The 22,753-nt window shown below is 40.1% G+C and overlaps 1 long non-coding RNA gene across 1 annotated transcript in view; it reads right to left on the bottom strand.

The window, feature by feature from the left end:
- The window catches only part of LOC132649462 (uncharacterized), a 41,740-nt gene extending 23,500 nt beyond the window's left edge, over positions 1-18,240 (bottom strand). The window contains exon 1 of the long non-coding RNA XR_009587905.1: positions 18,154-18,240. This is a non-coding gene — a long non-coding RNA (uncharacterized LOC132649462). The remainder of the gene's footprint in view (positions 1-18,153) is intronic.
- Positions 18,241-22,753: the final 4,513 nt, after the last annotated feature.

Below are 22,753 nucleotides of genomic sequence, written 5' to 3'. Positions count from 1 at the left end.
GCTATACCTCCATTTGTACCTAGAATGGAAGAGAATTAGAGTTTTTATTTAATCTGTGTTCCCAAGAGGGCTTTCCAGCTTGAGGGCAGGGGTGAACAGTAGAAAATCTTCTTATTACCTGGCCTGGCCACTGATCAGTGCCCACAGCTAGTAGGTGAGTACAACTGTGAATTCAAGGTTGCCATGAGTACACTGTCGAAATGAACACATTGTCATAGTCTCAGTGCCAAATCTCTGTCTATTCAAAATAAAAACAAAAAGCAATAGGAGAAAGTGGTAAAAATTAATAGACGATCAGATGTACAGGCCTATTTTACTTTGGGGTCCCAAATTATTTGTCATGAAAACAAAAAGCAATATGAAACAGTGGTAAGATGATTGGAAATTACATCGTACATAACGAAAACACCATCTGTTTGTCATATTCAAAATTAAAAGGGTTGTCTCAAAGTTGAGATCCATCTTCAGCATGAGTGTGGAAAGAGAAACTGATTCCTATCCTGCTAGTTCAGCTTCCTAATAGCTAGCCTGTGGCACCAGGCCTAGCTCTTTTCTTTATATAACACTATTAACTTGGAATCATTTGGGAACTTGTGGTTTACTTTTGAGAAAATATTTTAAAATAAAGTAACCTCACAGAAACTTAAGGGCATAGTAAACATTAAACACTCAGTTAAAGCATTCAGGAGTGATAATGCTGTTATGTAAAGGGCCAAAGGGCTTTACTAACTGCTTCTTTATTTCCCACTTGAGCTGTGTTCCTACATAAAACAGATAATCTTGGGGCCCAACAAACATGTCCACATTTTTATCTGTCTCCCAGATATTCACAGTATACACAGTACAGTGTGAAATCAATTTTTAAATACATACCCTTGTCTAAATATTAAAATAAAGAAATCTTTTTAACAGCAAATAAAGTTTGTTTGATTTTTAAATAAAGCAATATATTCCAAAATAGTTATATGAAATTAGCACAAGTTTTCAAGAACTTTTGTAATAAAAACTGAGTAATTAAGCTGTCACTGTGGGAGGTACATCCATCATTTTGGTAAATTATAGAGTTGCCTGCAGTAGATAAGTTAGCACATATTGAACTGGCCCCCTTCAAACTTCTTCAAGTTTTGTTTTATTTTACGTGTATGGTTGTTTTGCCTTCATGTATGTCTGTACAGAACCTCATACATGCTGGGCTCCCTGATGAGGCCAGAAAAGACATCTGACCCTCTGAAACTGGGGTTACAGACACATAGGAGCTGCCATGTGCGTGCTGGATGTCAAACCCAGGTTCTCTGGGAGAGTAGCTACTGTTTTTAACCAGGAAGCTACATCTCCAGCCCCATCTTATTATTTTTTTTTAAATATTTGTGTAATTGTCTTAGACTTTGATACATGTGTATGCTATATTTAGAATATTTTTATGTCCCACTCACTTTTTTTTAACTATTCCCAATTCATCCCCACTCTTCCCTACCAACCTCATGTCTTTTTTAATTTTTATTTATTTGTATTTTGTATAATCCTCTGAGTCCAACTTGTGAATCCAGAGACTGAACTGTAGGACACATTCAGCTATCAGGTGACAGGGAACAGACCTTTGCAACTTTAAGGGACCTGAAAGTCACGGAGCTTCAAAGACTCTCTGGATATCCAGAGAGACCAGCAAGGGACCAGCACTGGGGTCAACTGTATTGACCAATTTCTCTTTGCTCTTTTTTTAATGTTTCTCTCTTCTTGGACACCCGTCCCAGGGGGTAAAACAACAGCAATTGGCAAGTGAGGAAAGAGGTAGGGGCAGAAGCCAGAGAGAAGGCCATGCTTCCCACCTCTTCCCATCCCACAGGCTTGGCCTTCGTCCAAGCCTAAGACTGAAGTTTCAAAGTGCATGGACAGCCTGACTTCATATTTTAACAGTGGGGAGGAGTTATGTGATGATTAGACTGCACTGCTTTTAATGCCAGATTAATGACTATTTCCACAGTATCCAACCGCTCACTGAAAACCTCCCATATGGTCTATATTAGTCAGGGTTTTCTACAGAAAGAGAATGGATGGAATGAATAGATATTGAAAGAGGGTTTCTTAAATTAATGACTTACATGCAATGGCCTGGGCAGTCCCGCAACAGCTACCTTCTTCACAGTGGAGAGTGAGAGCCAGTAGCTGCTCTGTCCACAACATTCAGTGGATCAGTAGTCCTGATCCGGCACTGGAGGTCTGGAAGACTCCTAGAGAGCTACTGGTCTCCAGGACATCTTGTAAGGTCAAAGAAGCTGAATATTGATGCCAGTGAAGAATGGTACAGCAGCAGCAGCAGCAGCAGCACCAGCAGCACCAGCAGCAGCACCAGCAGTAAATGACTAACCAGCAAGATGTAAAGGTAAGCAAGACAAAGCTTTCTTTATCCCTTAAAGAATGCTTTCCTTAATATTTAGGACTTTACTCTTTCTTTTATGCTGCTATCCCCACCAATCAACTTCTTATCCATCATGTGGCTGACTACAATACCTACCTTAACTCATAAGGAATGGCTTTTCTCTTTCTCTCCATCTTCCTCTCCCGCGCAACTACCAAAGTTGCATGGGGGGGGGGCGGGGGATGGTGAGTTCTTTTACACTCCAATAAAATTGCCCTCAAGCTTTCTTTTGGGTCCATTCTTAAATTCTTTTATTAGTGAAACTAAGAACGCCAAGGGTGGGGGGGGGGAGGTGTCTCTGATTTCTCTAGTGATATGCATCAACTCTGGTGAGAGTCCCCCAATTTTTCAATAACAAAATGGAAGATGACATCATGGAAGAAACAGGCCAAAGAAAGTGATCACAAGAACAGCAACCCTCTCTAAAGAGCCAACGCATGTAGGGAGTAAATAGTGAGGGGGATGGTAGAAGAATTACAAGAAATCTGAGGGAGTGGATTTGATCACAACTCATTGTGCCCAAGTATGACTTTCTCAAATGGAAGGAAGGAAAGAATGAAGGGAGGGAGGGAGGGAGGAAAGAAGGAAGGAAGTAATGATGAATCAATGGCTAAATGGGTGAGGGCCCTACTCCATTGGTTCCTTCCAAAGCTCCTACTCCATTGACTCAGCTAGTTCTAAAGCCCACCTCTTAGGGGTCCTACCGCATCTCAGTGACCCTACTAGAGACCAACTCTGCAATATATACTCCTTCAGTTACATATTGTAAGAGAGTCAGAGGCAAGTCTGAATGGCGCTGAACGTCTTATGGCAAAGTGGGGTAACAGCTAATTTCAAAAGAGGCTTCTATGATTTTTACAGAGGGAACCTGAAGCTGGGAAGGAATTAAAGATGAGAAAGACTTTTCGGATACTCCTGCAGTTTGAGGAGTATTTTGCTTTTGAGACGTGATTAGGGCCGGAGATGAACGAAAACCCAGTCCCTCCACATCTGCTCCTTCCTCTAGTACTGGTAAAGCCGGTCCTCCCCACCGCCAGGTATAGGAGAGGACGGATTGCTACTTGTGAAAGCTGAAGAATTAGCTGCTCCCCCACTGAATCATACATATGTTGACACTTAAGGCTGTTGTTTTTGTTGCACGAGAAAGTTCACTTCTCTTTTTGTGCAGAAAACCCCCTTCTCATGCAGTGCAAGTAGAAAACAAGTGGAGAAAGCCTGGAATGCCAGACAAGACATTTCTCAGGTTGTCCGGTAGGGGGCATCAGGGGACCAGAGTGCAGGCTGAGTTGCCTCACTAAGGCGATTATGCAATGAGGACACAGGCTCCAGGGACAGAGGTGGCTGACAAGGGAGAAGACTGCACAGCTGCAGCCCAAGAGGCCCAAGTCCCCAGAGGGCAGGAGGGTTGTTAGGAATCTTCCTTCTTCCTACGAAACCCTGTAAACTGCTTAGTTGCTCTTCTAGTTGATTCACGGCTCCATACAGCTATCAGCTGTCTGTGAAGCGGGTGACACTAGCTCAGCTCTGGGGATTGTTTTCTAAGGAGACTGCCTTGAATTTTTTTTTTTTTTTGAGACTAAAGAATAATAGTTATTAAAGACATCGTCTCTTGCGCCTCTCCTCTATGCCTTCAGGGTGCTAGGGGCTGGGTGAGCATTATGTAGCTTTTCCAACTTTTTTTTTTTTTAATCCTCCCATCTGCTGCAAGGGGTCTTGGTAGCATCTGTATCAGCCTCCCTCCTGCGTTAAACACAGCTTGTTAGAAAACAAGAAGAAGAGAAGCATAGGACATCAGTCTCTCCCAAATATAGTCCATTCATCTACCTGGAAAAAGAGCATGAGCCTGTGTTCAGAGGGTGAAAAGGGATCTGAACAGGATGATTTCCTCAGCTCAGCTTCCTCTTCCTCTTGCCTAGGGATTTTTTTTTTTTTTGTTCTGCTTTTAATTTCCTTCAAATGTATCAGTGATCTGGCTGGCTACTGTATTTAGAAAAGGATTCTGGTAAAGCAGATGAGAGATATTATGGAATTCTCTCTGGGTAGAGATATGGGCTGATAGCTTGTGCCTTTTCTTACACCAGAGAAAAAAACATAAATTACTTTAAAAAGCAATTAAAATTTCAAATCCAGGCCTGTTTCATTGAAGACTGGAGGGAATTTGAAAAACAGGTTTGGAGGAACATGAAAGCACTTATAATCCTGTAGTCCAGAGATCACTGTTGACATTTAATTAATCACACAGATGAGACCTTTCTAACATTGCACATGATGTTATATTATTCACAATGGCTAAAATACATTTCCCCCTGAAAATATCCATAATTCAAATATTTTCATATTAGTCCTCATCATTTATCAGGTAACTGTAGCATAATATATCTAGTTAATCCAGCAAGGAAGGACAAGAAGCTGGTCTCATTATTTTTAGTATTTTGCTCCTGAATACATCACTAAGTTAGTATGTCTTAGACACTCTGTTATTTCCCCAGGGTGAAAGTTTTTGCTAGAAGAGAAATTGAGGACTGATGGGTGTTTTAAGGTAATGCGTTCCCAAAAGCATCATGCCGGTTTGTAGTCTAACCATTGAGGGCCAGAACTTTGCCGGTCTTGTAGGCCAAAAAAAGCCTCTCATTGTTCTAGCTTGCCTTCCTATGTGTCTTTCTCTTGGATTTTTCAGATTTTCTTTAATGGTCTTTGCAAAAGAATGGGAAACTGATGCAAGCACTACAAACTGTAAGTAGAAGATAAGGAACTGAAGAGACCTGCAGGCTGAGTGTGGCACTGGATTTCACAAGATCATGTCTCTTCTATAGAGTGATGCCTTTAGAGCACCTGGACCTGCAGGAGATTAGATGCTCTCCTTCCCCTGAAATTCATACGCTAAATAGTCTTCAAGAGGACAGCCTTAGGGAACCGTTGGGATGTGACTCACAATAGACATGGAAGGCTCTTTAACTGGCTGACAGCCTCATCAAGGAGGCTGGAAGGAGCTTCATCAAGGGCCCCTGGGAGCTTCTTTGCCTTCCACCATGTGAGCACGCAGTGAAAAGACACCAACCCACCATGTTCTACTGGCGGCACATGCCTTTAATCTCAGCATTTGGAAGGCAGAAGCAGGTTGATCTCTGTGAGTCAAGGTCAGCCTGGTCTACAGAGTGAGGTCCAGGCCAGCCAAGGGCTATATAGTGAGACCCTGTTTCACCCCCCCCCCCAAAAAAAAAACACACAAAAACAAAGGTAATTCCAAAGTGGCCTCACTAGACAGGACACTGGTCAGGACCTTGATTTTGGACTTAGCAGTCTCTAGATCTGTGAGAAATACATTCCTTTTTCTATGATGGTGTTCTGTGATAGTAGATCAACTGAGTCAACAGCTATTGAACTTATGGAGGAGATGACCCCAGAGATTCAGATTAGAATAATTGTTGAATTTGATAACTCTCTTGTGATGATTATAAGACCTACCCCATTCACAAAGTCTAAGTACAAAAATGATGAGGATGTTTGGCCTAACGTGAAGCAGAACTGTAGCTTGGAGGCAGAGATGGATTTTGATGAGTGTTTCACCCTATGATTCAAGCCCAAAAGCATGCTTCGTGTATGGGTGGATTCATGTCATTTTGTGTCTGTAACTAAATGTCCTTGCAGATGTAGTTTCTGTTATTTCAGTGCTTGTGAAAGCCATGGGAAGCTATGATAGAAGGAGACCATTAGGAAACAGCCATGCATTGTAAAGGTGACTCCATTTTGCCCAAGTACGAATTTGCTAGAAAACACTTTGCCAGAAACCTAATTTACAATGTTTTAACAAAGCTTAAAAAGTATGAGTTTCAGCCTTGCCCCACACTTTGCCTTTCTCTCATCTGCAATGTTTGTTTACCCTAGGCTTTTTTTTTTTCATAAAGGCAAAGTCAAGTTCAGAGGCAGGTGCATGAATAGGCAGAAGTACAGGCAGAAATTAAACTAAAGCTTATGTACAAAACCTTCAATGAGTCAGGAAATTGGTCATTTTCAAGTTATTTTTAGCAAACTGGCTTACAACAAATTGGCTCCTATCCTGTTTGGTACCATCTTCCAGAAATACCTCCTTTTGCTTTTTTTTTTTTTATAAGTTCTTCTCCATCCAGTATACTTTGCCTGAACTTTGGGATTGTGCCATTCCCAAGAATATCCCAAAATTCAACTGTTGACATAGAGCATAAAGATTTAAGTACCGGCTGGATCAACCTGAATGTGGACTCTGAGAAGTCAAACCATGTGAATATTCAAAGAGGGTGAAGCTGGGAGAAATTGGTAAAGGTGAAAAAAGGAGGTTTACACGGGATATTTTAGAATAATAATCCCCAATGAAAAATCACTAAGAATAAGGACAGCATCAGTCTCAGATTAAATAGACAGTTGGGCAGATGTGTTTGGAGAAATATTTTTTGTGTGTGCAAGATTATGATCTAGGAGTCTTTGTGAATAGACTTGTTTTTTAATTATCAGATACTCTGGTACAAGAGTACCTCCTTCATGGCCTCTGGAGTGAATTTTTGTTGCTAAGACGTCACAAAAGTCACTCTATTCTGATTCTGTGTATGAAGTTTCCATAGTGATGGGGTGCTGGAAATGAGCCCTCTCAGCTTTCCATCCTCTATCTATAGCCGTGGGCCCAAGGGAGCCTAATTGTAGGACATAGGATGCCCGCCACAGCTCCCTCACCACACACCTCTTTTTCCTAATGCTTTTATCCTCTTCCAGTCATCAACACTAAGCAAAAATAAGTAACTAACAAGGACTGCTCCCTCTAATTTTGTCTGCTGCAGGGTCAAGTTGTTGAACATTTGATCTACTCTAGGAAAAGAAAATTCAAAAGCTTGGAAGAAAGAGACAGGGTGAGACTACTGGGAGTCACTTCCTGCCTGTTTCGAGGCATTTTTCTAAGTTAAGGCTAGATCTGGATCTTCTTCGTCCTTTACTGTTGTAGCCATAAAAAATACTAGACTTTAGGGAGAATTAGAGATTGTAGGAGAAGGTTGGAAAAACAAACCCTAGATAAAAGTCATCTTTCTGCATATTTAGTCATGGCAGAAATCCATTAAGCTTAAATTTGTTTTTTCTATGTGCTGTTGTGGTTCCTAGGAAATGTCAAGTTCACAATACTTATAGCATGTAAGGGGAAAATTTATTTATAAAAAATTTAACAGTGTTTATGTATTAAATGCTAAGGTCTCTGGTTGATTGTAAACTGGACGGGGACAATAAATATCTCGGCAGATGTGGTATGGGAATTCAAATTGTGATTAAGGAAGAACTGGAGACAGTGTCAAAGGTGCATTGATGGATGGTCTGAAAGGTAAATGAGGAAATGGAGTTGAGTAATAGGTAGAGACCACTTTCATCTCTCATGCTGGAAATTTTTGCTGGAAATACAATGAAGTCTGAGAATGGTTGCTCATTTTAAGTCACCTCCACAGGGTTCCAGAGTTGAGGAGGACTTATCCATAGGCACAAACTTGCTCTTAGCCAAGCAAGGAAATGTATTAAATACACCCCTTTAAGGAAATGTACACAGATAGATTGATGGATAAATACATGTTAGCTAGTTAACTAAGAGAATTAAGGTGGATGGGAACATAATTAAAAATAAATATAAAACTGTTCATTCTCCTTTTTTTGTCGATCTACATTCTGTACAACAGAAGGAACACATTTATACTTTATAAAAAGCAACATTAGCTCTGATCTATGAACCATTTCATTTCAAACACATCTGACTGTCACAATTTTGTCTACTGCTTGGTTGGGAAAAGGCCTTTTGGTAGATCCCTCACTGCAGAGCAATCCAATTTTCTCATATCCATCTGGTGTTTATATCCATCTCTTGAAATGTAAGAACTGTTGGAATTAGGTCAGAAATATTCCATGTGGAATGGAGTAGGGATGCATGTTACACACAAGGAAAGAAAGGGGTGTATGTGAGACATTACCAGGGCACAGCTAGTCCCCTTAAAGATCTTTGGAAGGCTAGACTGTATCTTTCCTAATTTGATAACTACAATAGTTTTCACTCATTAACTACAATGATTGTCATGTTTGGTCAGAGGCAAGAGAGCCCCTGGATCATTCTGAAGTAGATTTTGTGTTTAGTTTCTCAGTGGAATGGATAGAATAGCTGGAGTGGTTATACTCTGTCCTTGAACAAAGCCTTTCACTTATACTGTCTTTCTTTAAGATAGTTGGAGACTGCAATGTGTTGCTTGAAGTAAATAAATGGCTCTGCAAGGTGGCACAGGAAACTCTGTCTAGGATCTAGCTTCCTTCAGGAAAAGAATCTTTAGGCTTTACAATGCATCACCTCACAGAGAAGAAAAAGGACAGACCATGTATCCAGCACTCAACACATGGGCTAGCCTTGGCCTTCTCTATTGTGGAGCAGGGGAGACATGTGACTGGGGGAGCCAGAGTGCAGTTTTGTGAGAACCTGGTCAACTCATCGTGACATCAGCTGAAATAGGATTGCTTCCTCCCTGCCCTGGGCCTGTATATCCCAGTACATGTAGCCTTATATTACCCACCTCTGCCACCTTTGAGGTAGTCACATAGCCTAGTGGCCAGGTTATAGGTTTAACTTCTCTCCTTACAAGGTCATGTCCAGCAAGGACCTGGAATTTCTTTTCTTGCAAATAAGGCATTCCAAGTACCTTGGCCCCAACCAATGATGTACAGTCACCCCAAAGCCTCTATCCACTCCCCAAAGGTGTAAATAGCCTTTGTTCCCCCCAATTACATGAGCTGTCTCACTGAAGCTGTCTCCCAAGAAGTCTGTTTCTTATGCACTCGCTGCCACCACTTGAGGTCTCTTTTCTCAGGCCATTCCTGCCTTGATCTCTCTCCTAGGATCTACTTGTGATCCCAGGCATCACACCATTACAGGTAGGGAATCAGGTCCAAGAATGGCACTCTATCATCCAAGCCCTTTAACTTTTCTAGGAGCCATGGGACTCTTACCTAGATTTCTATTTATCCTTCACTATCTGTGACATACAACTACTCTGCTATAAAGCATGGCTTGCCCTCAGGTGGCTGCTTCAGATTAGTCATCCTGACTGTGTTACAAGATGCAGTAGCCTTTGGGAGGGAATCCAAAGGACAGCCTTTCCCAACAAAGTGATTTCAGCCAAGCCAAAAACTGTACCAACACCTGCTTCTGTGTCTCATGCTCAGAATGTAACCATAGCATTAAGTTGTGAAGGTGGTTAAGAAATGTAACCATAGCATTAAGTTGTGAAGGTGGTTAAGAAATGTGTTTCCTTGGCTGAAGTGCCCACCCTGCCAAATGAAGGTATAGTTCTGTTACTACTAAGTAAAGAGGAATAAAAGAAACCTGTTAATCAAGTTGAAAAATACAGATTTTGTCACATTATGTTTGTATGTTTGTCCAGTTTTGGACACTGCTCTCATTTCCTGTGTTTAATTGCATATTACCAGCATAGCTTATGATTAGGGCTTGTGATTAGAACCATAATAAAAAGTTCTCTACATAATATCAGTGAAAGAAAGCAGCCATTCCAGCGTTCCGATTCCTGTGGGTACTAGAGTTACTCAAATAAAATACTATTCTATATACATTTTCTGGAAAGCATTGCCCTTATGGGTGGGTAAACATTGCTTTGTGTATCCCTGCCTTTCTCTGTTGGGGGTCAAAATCCTTCTATATATACAGATAGCTAGCATCCTTGGTATACTCATGTCTAAAACTGTTTTGTTTATCAAGAGCTTGTAGACTCATCATTTGAGATGTTTTGAGAATCTTGTTCAAGTGGTTTATAATGTCTGAAATCTCCAATCAAGGACTGTGTGTGTTCTTTGACTTAAAAGCCTGTATGTCAGGTTATTAAAACACGTTATCCCCATCTAGTATCTAGTATGAACTGTAGGATGTTATGTCCACTTCCTCCTAAAGTTCACCTTGCATTTCTTCCCCAGTTCTCAGATTGAAGTCCATAGTGGTAACTTTTTGTGCCTTCTTTTTTTGTCCTTTGAGAGGTGACTTCAATAACAAAGTTACTCAGAAGGATTGTGTGTCACTAGAGACAGTCTTTCTGTCAATATTCAGATGCCTGCATTTTAATTCAACATGAATGATGTACACTGTCTGAAAAAAAAACCCAAAAAAACAACAACATGGGTATCCTGCTACAATGTGCACAGGAGGGAAAAATCAGACCGTTGGATCAGCATGCAATTATGTATTAATAATAGATGGAATGATAGAAAAAAAAAAAGAGCTTGGCAAAACTCCCAGGTACTTCATGTAACAAAAATTCTATGATCTGTTTTGCATATGAAGAGTAGAACACACTCTCAGGTTTCCTCAGGGGTAGAGGGCTTGGCACCAGTCCAAAGACTAGCACAGTGATTCTGCTCTTACAAGGACACATCTGCAAGCCCTGGCTTTCTCCCCAGCATCATGTAGAGCTATGGGAAGAAAGCCAGAAACCTGGTTAGTGTCACAGAATGAAATCCCATGTCTTTTAGAGCTTTCCAGCAAGTATTTACAGGGTGTCCTCTTAACATTTGCAGAAGCTCAGCTCCTAGGAAGAGAATAAAGTTCTGCTTTTCATATGGTGGCATGTGAATGCACTGGGGAAACTCTAGGAACATGGGTGTATATAGTCTTCTTTAAAATAGGCCAATACCTTATAGAAAAGACTATCCTCTTCTAAAGGTGGTTCCCTGGAGATTGTTTAAATTTTTTTAATTACTGCTGTTATAATATTCTCCCCATGCCTGTTCACTTCAGATTAGCACATATTCACATTTTTAAAATCAATAAGCCCAAATACAGAATTAAATCTCAGAACACGATTACCTACATATTAATTGAGTTAATATTTTTTACAAAAATACAGCACAAGCCACTTTAATTCTTGACTGTAGTTTTTAAAATATGGTGTCCGATAGTGGTGGAGCACGCCTTTAGTCCTAGCACTCAGGAGGCAGAGGCAGGGGGATCTCTATGAGTTCCAGCCCTGGTCTACAGAGTAAGTTCTAGGACAGCCAGGGCTACACAGAGCCCCTGTCTTGAAAAACAAAAAAAGAAACAAAACAGAAAATAAAACAAAACAAACAACAGCAACAAAAAGATCATGTCTCTTTTATGCCATCCCATCTCGATTATTTGAGTGTTCCTATTAATTTTTAAGAAAACAGCCAGCATAACTTTGTTTTGGAGCCTCGTTACCAACTCACCCAAAAATAGTAGTACCTTAGCTGCTGTGGTTTGAATGTGAAATTCCCCTACACACCCCTGTGTCTGAACACTTGGTCACCAGCTGGTGGAGCTGCTTGGAAAGGGTATGGAAACTTTAGGAGACAGTTGCTGGTGGAGGTAGATTAATCAGGACCTTGTGGGGTTTCACAGCCCAGCCCCACTTTCTGTTTTTGTTTTAACTACAGATACAATATGATTTCAGGAGCTCTTTCCATCTCCTGACTCCAAATGTCCAGTAGAGCCCCCTGTCTGTTGCTTACATGCAACCCCAGATATTCTTATGTAAGTAGATGCACCATCTCTAAAGTAGGCTCAGGAAGTCAACTTCAAAGTGGCTGAAGGTCCTGATCTTTCCTTCACCAAGGGCAAGAAGCACCTCTTCAAAATACATAGAAAAAAAACAGTAAATATCCCTATCCCCACACTCACGTAATTCTTATAGTAGTTTTTGTTCTTGCTTTTGTTGTGATTGTTTTTGTATGTAATATTTTTCTTAGAGTAATATGCTCTCAGAGATCAGATTGGATCTTACACATTTTATAAGGTCCCAATGCAACTAGCACATAGCACTTCACATATCTAGCTTAATAAATAATTGATTTAAAAAACTTAATGAAAACAGATTCAAGGTCCCAGAAACAATTTAACTGCACAGTTTGCTTGATTTCAGATTGTCTTTGGATTTATCTGGCAGATGTATTTTTGAGACTTGCTTCAAGTGGGTGTAATTTCCTACTTGAAACCATTAAATCTAGTGTCATCTGTCCTGGCATCCATCTACTTCTGAGCAGTTCTGTGTGGCTAAAAACAAAAGTTCTTATTATTCGACTAGACATTTTAATGGACCCTGGGGAAGTAAAGTTACTTTTTGAAGGTTCCCCCCCCTAAATAAAGGCCACAGAAATGCATAGAGACGCACATAGAAAATCCATAGTGATTAAAGTATCATGATTACCTAAAATCGTAACCCAGACATGATTTACTAAATTTTTATGGTATGACACACCATCAGATGTACTGTCTTATATAAATTTCACAGCCAGCATGTTGAGGGTATTATTATTAATTACTATTCCCATTTTATAGGTGAAGAGATTGTGAATGAGATGCAACATAAGTTAATACAAATTTTACAAGAGAGAAAAATCTGAACAAAACCAGAAGTTGCCAATGCTTTAGAAGAAAACAGGTCCTTATGGCTTGTTGCCAGGGATGTTTTTTCCTGCATGATTCAGACCTCATCAGCAGTAAAAGCCCAGGCAACAAGATGTCTGCTGTCAGGTTGTGCTGCCCCTGGGGAAACTGGAGCCCCTGCTTGTTATCTCACTGTTTTGAAAAAGGCTCAAGATGAAAACTCTTTCAAGACAACAGAACTATGTTACTTTCCCCTTCTAGGACAGGCACCAAAGAGTCCACTGGTGAAGTTCTCACTTCCTCACCCAGCAAGGGAATCCAGGAAGAACAGGCTTGTTGTGAAATGTGTGAGAAAGGGACAGTAGTAGAGATGCCCATGCTGACAGGGTGTGGATTACAATGAGGTACTGCAGGGAGTGGGCCCCTTCTTTCCAGTCATCGTGCATTTTATATGAAGCAGAAGGGGACACTGGGAAATCCTAACAAGGATAAGGTCAGGCATGCAGCATGGCACAGAAGAAGATCTGACTAGTATCTCCACTAAAAGATTCCAGTGTAACTGTGCAACTGCCTTTAAGCCTGTACAATAGGAACAACTACCCATTTCTTTCTTAGCCCTGGTCAGCCAAAATTCAAGTTCATCCAGTTTCTCAGCAACTCCAAGAAAGGATCTCTTGCATTGCAATTGATTTTTATCATTTTGGATTGATTTTCATCAGTGGCAGCACCATCTGTTCCTGATACACTTGAGATGCAAGGTTTTTTATTGTTTCTTTGTTTTGTTTTTTGTTTTTTTTGTCAATCTCTTGCATCACAAGTATTGGCAGCATTTTTGCTTATGCCACACTCAAGAAGTTGTTGATGTGTTTGCTTCCTTACTCCCTGACTCCATGCAAATTTTCTTTGCTTTTGGTATCACAGAGAAGGCTCACAATATCGATCCTGTTGCTGCAAAGAAACCTCCTGAGACACTGAAAGCCAATTACCTCATACTGCACCAAGCAATACATTTTAGGATAGCCTTAGCAAAAGGAGTCAGTATAGTGTTTTACTAGAAAGGAAACTATAAAATGGGTGTTCTTTGGATTCTTCTCTTCTATAACCCATTCAGGTCATGTTTTATTGGTGCTCATTGTCAAGGCAGAGAGTGATAAGTGTGGAAACCATAGAAACATATTATGACCAAGTTGATGTTGCTTCGAAACAGCAGTGACTCATGCTGTGAAACACTTCCTATGATCCATTAAGACCAGCCTTAGAGTTTTGTCAGGAAGGCCTGCTATATGTGTATTGTAGATAGATGTCAGTCACTTGCTCACAGGGGAAGATCTCCAAATTAAATGACTTGCAAGTCACCAGGGTTTCCCTAGCAATAACACAGCAGCCTTTATCAGTTTATTCAACCGAATACCCTGAGTTATAAGGAATATATAAAATCCTTACCGGATACCCACACAACCCTTCTCTCTTCCATGCGTTCTTTGCCTTCAGGTCTTAAAAAGTTAAGGAAGAATATGCACTCAGAAGTATGTCAGCACTGTGGTCTACCAGGTATCCAATGCTTATTGTTCCTACAAGCACAATGGAAACAATGGGCACACAGCTGGTGATAAAGGACAGCACTGGAGCACCACCATACAGTGTGAAGCCTGGAGACTCAAGATGGTCACACAGCAAAGGAAACAACACAACATTCTTCCACTACCAACTGGTCAATCAGCTCCCAACTTGAACAGACTTTACAGTGTGAAGGAAAAGGTAAGCAACCCCTGTTATCACTGTGGACTCCTGGTGCCCTTTGTTACTACAGCCCTTCCAGGCCCTGAGCTCAGTTTAGAGATCTGCCTGAGTTTCATGGAGCATTGCTACTCCAGAGCCTAGGCCTATCAGAACAGTCATAACATCAGCACCTGACCCCAAATGCTCCCCTGTCTCTCTAGGAGAGGTGTGCAGGCACAGAGGGAAAGTGACACCTGAGTTGACAGAACATCCACATTCCCTTAATGCTTGAGCCAAGCCAGTATTGTGATCCCATAAAATAGGAGCTGTACTCAATAGGACAGACACACTCAGTTGTATTCTACCCTCTGAGAGATGTTCTGACCAGAGAAGAAAACACATCTGAGCTACTAAAGCATCCCATTCCTTTGATAACTGAATTAACCTAGTAGTTTTGGGCTATGAATCTATCTTAAGTGTTGGAGGCCTTGCCTAGCATGCATGGAGCACTATGTTCAATCTTGAGTAACAAACACACACTCTCCCCACCTTTCTCAAGTAGTTCAGTCCTAGGGAATCAGAGCGTTGGTCCAGGAGAACAGTCATGATTCAGGTGCCCCAATCTACATTTTGTGTGTATACAATCTACATTTTGTGGTATCCAAAAGAACTGTAAACTTGGCTTACCCTCTGAGCCAAACAATAATAACATACTTCTTCCCTACATCAGTAACACATGAGCTCCTGCTCCTGAGATAACCACCGTCTGACTAAAGAAGCCAACACTTCACTGTTTCCTGGTACACAGAGCACATGCCATAGAGGCACCACACTAGTCCCAGTTCCTGGGTGCCACTGCATTGGCACAGAACTGAGCTCTTTACCTGTCTCCACTAGTTCAATGTTAAGAGTTGTCATGGCACAGCACCCTCTCTTCTGTTGTCTGAGTTGACAAAGTGCTCTGTTGACTCTCAACCTGATTGCAGCCCCTCCCTGGTTTGGAAGGACTTAACCTCAAGGACACCCTTCCTTCCTGGCTCTTTGTCAGGGGTGCATTCTGCCCACCGGAATCAGCCACAGTTGCATTTCTGCTTCCTGAGCCTGAGTTACTAGGAATTACTCTGAGGGGAGAGCTAATGCCCTACTGTGCCTAAGAGAGTGGACATGTACCCAAGTCACACATAAACAGCAGTTCAACAAGACACTTATGCAGAAAGCTATTTCCACTGTGTCTCAGCACCTGTGTTCTAGTGCAGCTGCCTGTGGTGCAAGTCAGGCCTGATACCAAAAGGGATCCTGATAGCTAAGTCACTTGACTATGGAAAAAATAAGAGTAAGAGGAACTGGAAAGTCGTTGCTGCTAAGATGGCTCACAGCTTGCTGTCTACCCACTGATACAACTCTTAAATCTAGTCCATGGGGGTGGCTGTTGTCACCAATAATGTTGGCATCGTTGAACAAACTGTAGAGAATATATATCCACACCCATCCAAAACCATCATTGTGTTTTGAATATGACATGTCCCCCATAGGCTCACATATTTGGATACTTTTGTCTTAATGAAGTTCCTGGAACCAAGGCCTTTGATCATATTTCATGGTAGTTTTTTTTAATTTACATTTTATTTACCTTTAATTTTAAAATCCATTTCAGTGTCTTTTGGTATATAGAAAAAAAGCACTTCTTAGCACATTTTGCACCAGAAGGCACATAAGAAAGGTTCACTTTTACATGTACATATGTAGTAAACAAATGTACATGTGGGTATCGTATAGTATTTGGAAAGAACAAAGAATTATATTATGAGCTGACTGGGAAGGACAGAAAGCAGACAAAGGACACAAGTCATGAAAGAATATAAAGATGATTGTTCTTCCAATTTTTTAACTTTTACTTTTTTCTTTTTTTGTGGTAGGATAGATAAAGAAAAAAATGTAATTCATGGTGAACCTATAAAACTCTAACTGAAACTCTACAGCTTCAGAATGCCCATTCTAACTGTGTACAGGTTCACCGAGGTTACAGAGTGTGGAACTAGGCAACTGCTTGTTTGAATGGCCATGTTAATCAAGCTGTGCGAAGTTTTTATTTGTTAGTTCATTATAGTAAAGTGATTTGTATATTAAAATGAAAGGAATGAAGATAGACAGGAAGGAAGGAAGGAAGGAAGGAAGAAAGAAAGAAAGAAAGAAAGAAAAGAAAAGAAAAGAAAAGAAAAGAAAAGAAAAGAAAAGAAAAGAAAAAGGAAAAGATTTGCTTTATGCTGTTGTAGAGTAAATCAATGAGGTTGTCCACAGAAAGCTTCCCAAGGTTCCAGAAGCTCAGAGGACCATTGGTCTCATACCCAGGCCCAGCAGAGCACATGCATTGCCACTTTGGACATAAGCAAGGACTTTGAAAACACAGCCAGTCATTCAAGCTGTTGAACCAGTTCATTTCCTCCCACTAGCCTGAAGCCCATTTGAGATGCCATTTTTAGTGTATGCTGAACGGGCTATAATGGTCTCTTTTCCTAGTGTGTCTACTGTTTCATTCACCCAAGTCACTACATTTTGTGCTTGTAACTATCTAACATGCTTTAATTTTTAGTAATGCAAGTTCCATCAATGATTTTCTTTCCAAAATGGCAAATCTTACAAGATTATACTTTCCGATGAAGGCTGGAAATTTTCTAAACAGTTCAAATGTTTCTAAGGGTTTGCATTACATATGAGCATAATTTCTCAGTAGCATTAGCATTTACATTGTATTTTGTTTTCCAATTTGGAAAGCATTTATTATAATCATTCATGTGACTCTCAGAAAAGGTTATTAGGTTTTGTTTATTTTTTCATACAGTCTGGAACTTTCTTCAATGTACTTGCTATAGCTTTTCCTATAGTCATTATTTTACATCATATATTTTCATTTCAAATTAGCCTATATTAATCATATTCTACTATATTTTCTGGGTTTGTTATAAGTAGTTATTATAATGAAAAACTAAACATACTATTTTTAATCATATACTTGGCCAAAAAAATCGCCAACCTTCTTTGTCATATTCCGTTTGTGTACCTAGTATAGAAGGAGATAATGTTGACTTGATTTTTTGTATGTGCCACAAACTCAGAGAAGAAATGATCACAGAGTGGTTCCTCATGTTTAAGAAATATTTTCATATAAAAGTATACTACTGAAAGTCAAGATCATAGACTATTTCTTCTTCATCTCAATTTGACTTTAGCTGTCAGGCCTAAATATATTATTAAGATACATTCTGACTGAACAAAAGATATAAAGCTGCAATATCTAATATCTTAATAAATTTCCCATCTTGTTAAATTTCTTCTAATTATTTTCATATTTAATGGTGTTTTAATGGAGGTCGTTGTGATAACAATGGTTTCAGTCAACAAGTGACCTTTGTAAACAAATCTTTCCCCACAGTAGTATCAGAAGTTAACCAACCAAATGAAATAAAGCATAAAACTAAATCATCAAATCAGAAAATATGCAGCCCTCAGTTATTTGTACTTCCAGAATTCTAGACAAAGGAGTGAGACCATTTTGAAATTTTATATCACCATCTTGCACTAGGCTTAAAATTGTTTTAAGTCTGCTGACACAGACAGAAATACGTACATGTCTCATGATGAAGCTGAACAGACCTCAGACCAGTTGCACTCAGCTGCTTCAGGACCTTGAAAATTATCTTGGGCTTGATTGAATTGCTGGTTAATACACAGGAAGTAAATTAGGTCTGTAATTCAGATGGCCTTTTCTAATGACTCATTTTTTCTGTCAATAAAACTGACAACAGAGACTGGCACAGTCCCTTTGCTCAACTCTGGCCTGTCATGTCAAGTCATGTGACAGAATGGAGTGTTGCCAGATACACACTGTCAGTCCCTATTGGTGTTTTTATGAAAACAAGGTTAGAGAAACAGGCTGTTCAAATGTAGCTTTCTCCACAGACAATGGGATGGCACCCACCACTCACTGAAAGGTCTCACGAAGAGCATTTTCATTAATGGTACAGCCCAATGTGTGTAAAGATAAGCAAGTCTGCTTTCCTGTTAAAACTTCCTCCTTTGGCACCAGACTTCCTACACTGTTCTCAGATCTTCCTAAAATATGCAAATAGCTTATCTCGCTTCTATTCCTGAGAACGTGCAAGAATCTCTAGGAAAAATTAGGAAAATTGGATTTGATGGTAAATTGAAACCACAAAAGAAAATTTAAAAGGTGTTCATCACAAGGGATTTTTTTTAAAACAGTCCATTTTAAAGGAACAGAAAAAAAGAGAATCTTTACCTTTATTCTGATATTTCCTTGATGTCAATCTAGTCACTAATCAGTTCAGATTAGCCTAGTACAGATAGGCTAGACTCAAGAAAATTCTGACACTTAAACAGATAATGAAGGGACAGATATGTGGGCTTGTTGATAGAATCCTGATTAAAAGCCGCTGTGATGATAACCCATTTCTCAGGATGACTTGCCTATGTGAATGCTCACTCACATGCTCGCCCCCCACCCAAACACACACATACATACACACACATGCTAGAATGTACATACACATGCACACACACATATGCATATATGTACATACATGCAAACATACACACACACTCACACATCTTTCACTTAGCTGAGGAAAATGAAGGAGATAAGAGAAGGCTGAAAGAAGCCAGTGTGGACAATCAGTTGCCACTAAATTATAAATCATGAAGCCACTTTCAAAGCTGGTTTTCAAACTATTACTGAGTTAGAGTCCTTACATAAAGAGTTAAAGAATAACTTTCAGAAAATTGTGCTTGCCAATCAAGAAAAGACATAAAAGTCTTCTTTTAAAATACAATAAGATGTTTGTTCTTCTTCAAAGTATGAAAAATTTAAACTAGATGTTGAGATATTTTCTCATGGATAAAACTGGCAGAGAGGGTGGAAGAGACTCAGTTGCTCAAGTGCTGGCCATGTAAGTGTGACAACCCAGGTCCCAAACCCAGTGCCCACATAAAGCAAGCAAACAAACAAGCTCTTGGCAGAGCAGTGTGCCCTGCTGAGGTAGAAACAAGAGGATCCCTGGGGCATGCTGGCTAGTGAATTTAGCCTGATTAGTGAATAATTAATGAGTTCAATGGAGATCCTATCTCAAGAGGAAAGGTATAGAGACACTAAGGAAGATTCTGACACTGACCTTTGACCTCCAAACACATGTATGTGCACCCACTTGCACATGCATGCACGCATGCGCACGCACACACACACACACACACACACACACACACACACACACGTAACCCTGAAATAAAAATGTTAACATTCTCATTCACCAGGGCTTGGGCAAGTGATCATTCCATTACTGAAACTCATAAGTTCATAGAAGTTCTGTAAGAAGCAAACTGACCACTTCATTAACATTTTAGATGTACCAAACCAGGCTAGCTCTGAAAGGTCCAGCTCTAGGAGGTGATTTTGTCAGTACGTTCAGAGTAGAGAAAAATACTTTTGAATAGAGATTACTATTTGGTGTGTCACTGCTGATAAAAAGAAATAGAAAAAATGAAAATATGCACCAGGATGCACAGATTGTAAAACGTTTATTTTTACAACTTGAATGAAATGTATAGCACTTAAGAAACACCAGGTGAGGCTGGTGAGATAAAACAGTGAGTGAAAATGCTTGCTCCTAAAGGCCATCCAAGGTCAATACTTGGAACCCATGCCAAACACTGGACACAGCAGTGTGCTTCCGTAAGCCCCGCCCTCGCGCAGTGAGACAGAGAACAGACACAGTAGTGCAGCCTGGATGCTTGAAGATCCTCCCTCAACACAGCAAGAGGAGAGAAGCTGACTCATGAATATTGTCCTCTGACTTTCACAGGCAACACGACCTATGTGTATCCACACTCACACACACTAACAATAATGGCAAAAAATTAAAACAGTGAGTGAAAATGCTTGCTCCTAAAGGCCATCCAAGGTCAATACTTGGAACCCATGAAAGGAGAAAGATAAGGCAGACAAATGCATAAAAGTTGTCAAGAGAAGTTTAATTACAAAACAGACATAAAGGATAATATACAAAATATAATTCTTTTTGCACATGTGCTAAGTGCATCAGCTAGCTTTAAGAGTGATGCAGAAGAGAATAAGGGCATGTTGCTTTAACAAGTAAAATGGAGATAATGAGATGGAATGATATAGATTTAATTTATATTGTGCTCGGGTGTTATCTAAACTCAGGAAGAGAAAAATTAAAATAATTCAAGAAAGAAAAGGCAAAAAGACATAGAAAAAGAAGTAAATACCCAAAGCACTCCTTTTTAAAGTAATTTCAACATGAAGAGTGTCATGTGTCTTCAGGGAAAGGCCCCAAATCTTCAGCAGTGATTATTTCCTCCATTTTTACAGAAGTTAGAGATCAAAAGCATTTTCCTACAGTGAGTGCCAAGAAATCTATATTTCAAAACCTGAGCTCATGCTGACTCATTGTCTACAATAGGAAAGTCATTTATCTTTTTATACTTTTTCTGCCACTACCACAAGACTCCTTTTTCAGCTCAAAACGTTACTTTTTGTTTGTGATTGCCGATTTTGGTGTGTTTCCAAACCAGCTTCATTGTCTTAAAGACTATTTCCTTACATGGGATCTTGAGAAAAAGAATAGAATATATTAAAGTTAACCTTTTTTACTCACAGTACCCTTTTCTTAAATCATTTTTTTCCTGAATTTTTTTTTTTCTGATAGAAAGTCTGTATTTTTAGCTACTTCTTTTGGTTGACAGGCTTCCCAAATAGCATCTATGCATCTGCCATGCATGAGTTATTTAATCTTTGATTGTTGGTGAACTCAACCATGTAACTACTGTGCCTGACAGGCCCTCCCTGGGCTACCCTGGGTAACTGTTCATGGCTCCCAGCAGCTTCCCTTCCTGGAGGAGTCTCCCTCATCCAGGTCCCCAGTTACACTATTTTTCTGCTGAGATGAGAACCTCCTGTCAGTTCTGATAAGATTCTAACTCTCACTACAAGGCTATTATGAAACGTGCATCCATAATCGAATGTAGTTGGAAAGAGACTGTATTCTAAAGATCAAACTGTTAAAGCCTTTGGTTCCACTGGAGATAGTAGACTAATTCTCCAGTTTACGAAACTTTTATATTTGTTTGCACACTGACAAAATCTCAGTGGAAAATCCTCATAACTCACTTATCCATCTCTATTGCCTTTGGTAATTTTTCTTGGAAATGGTTAGACTCTGGAATTTTGAAATCCCTGCTACTCTAAAATGAAGCCACAAAGGTCACTGTCCCTCCATGTCAGTGTCTCCTCCGATCTCTCTTTCTTTGTATGTGCTGTTCTCTTTCCCGTAGGTTAATACATGAGGCTTAAGCTAGCCTCAGTAGCTTCAGTTATCCTAGTAGTGCAGGGGAGTAAGGCGCTGACTTATAAGAGATAACCAGGAACTCAGAGGATTCACCAAGTTTACAACTGGCAGACCTTTATTAAGTATGTGTTATTAGAGCCTGAAATAACTATCAGTGCAGCTAGGAAGTTGAGACTCAGACATGGTAGCAGGCAGTACCAATAAGTGACTCTATATACAAGATACACAAATTATAAGGGCCTGGGTAAATCCCATCAAACAGAACAATTGTTTTCCAGTGAGGTAAGAATGAAAGACTTATTGGACAGCTTCAATTATGTTCTAAGAATGAGTAGGATTTATGTAACTTAACTGAGAGATGAGACACCTTCTGTGGAAGAAAAATACAAATTAAGGAAGAGAAGTAGCTGAGTCTAAGGTGGGTTCTTTGTTCAAGAGCACACATCTGAGCTGGGATGGAGGTGAGTTGGGTATACACTGCATGGCATGGGGCTTGCCATTCTTGAAGACCTCTTCATGCTGAAATGTACAGCCTACTATTGCCTGCTGTTAAGGAGAGGAGCCCCAGCACGACCTTTTGAGGAGGTAGGTGGATCCCTAAGTAACCCAGCCAACTATGGGTATGCTGTTGTGTCACAACTAGTCAGCCCAGTAAAGCCATGCATGGATTGAGTTTGAAATGTGGCCCACAAGCACACATGGTTTTTCAGTGTGGTCACCAGATGGTGACACTGTTTGGGGAGTCTGTGGAATTTTGGGGAATGGGACATACACAGCCAGAGTTTGGCCTTGACTTTTATTCCATCTCTAATTCTGGTCTAGCTCCATGCTTCCTGATCTACAAGA

Source organism: Meriones unguiculatus, chromosome 20 (genome assembly GCF_030254825.1).
Source record: "Meriones unguiculatus strain TT.TT164.6M chromosome 20, Bangor_MerUng_6.1, whole genome shotgun sequence".
Lineage (NCBI taxonomy): Eukaryota > Metazoa > Chordata > Mammalia > Rodentia > Muridae > Meriones > Meriones unguiculatus.
The sequence above is the reverse complement of the archived record's forward strand: the minus strand, read 5'-3'. Positions and strand labels throughout refer to the sequence as shown.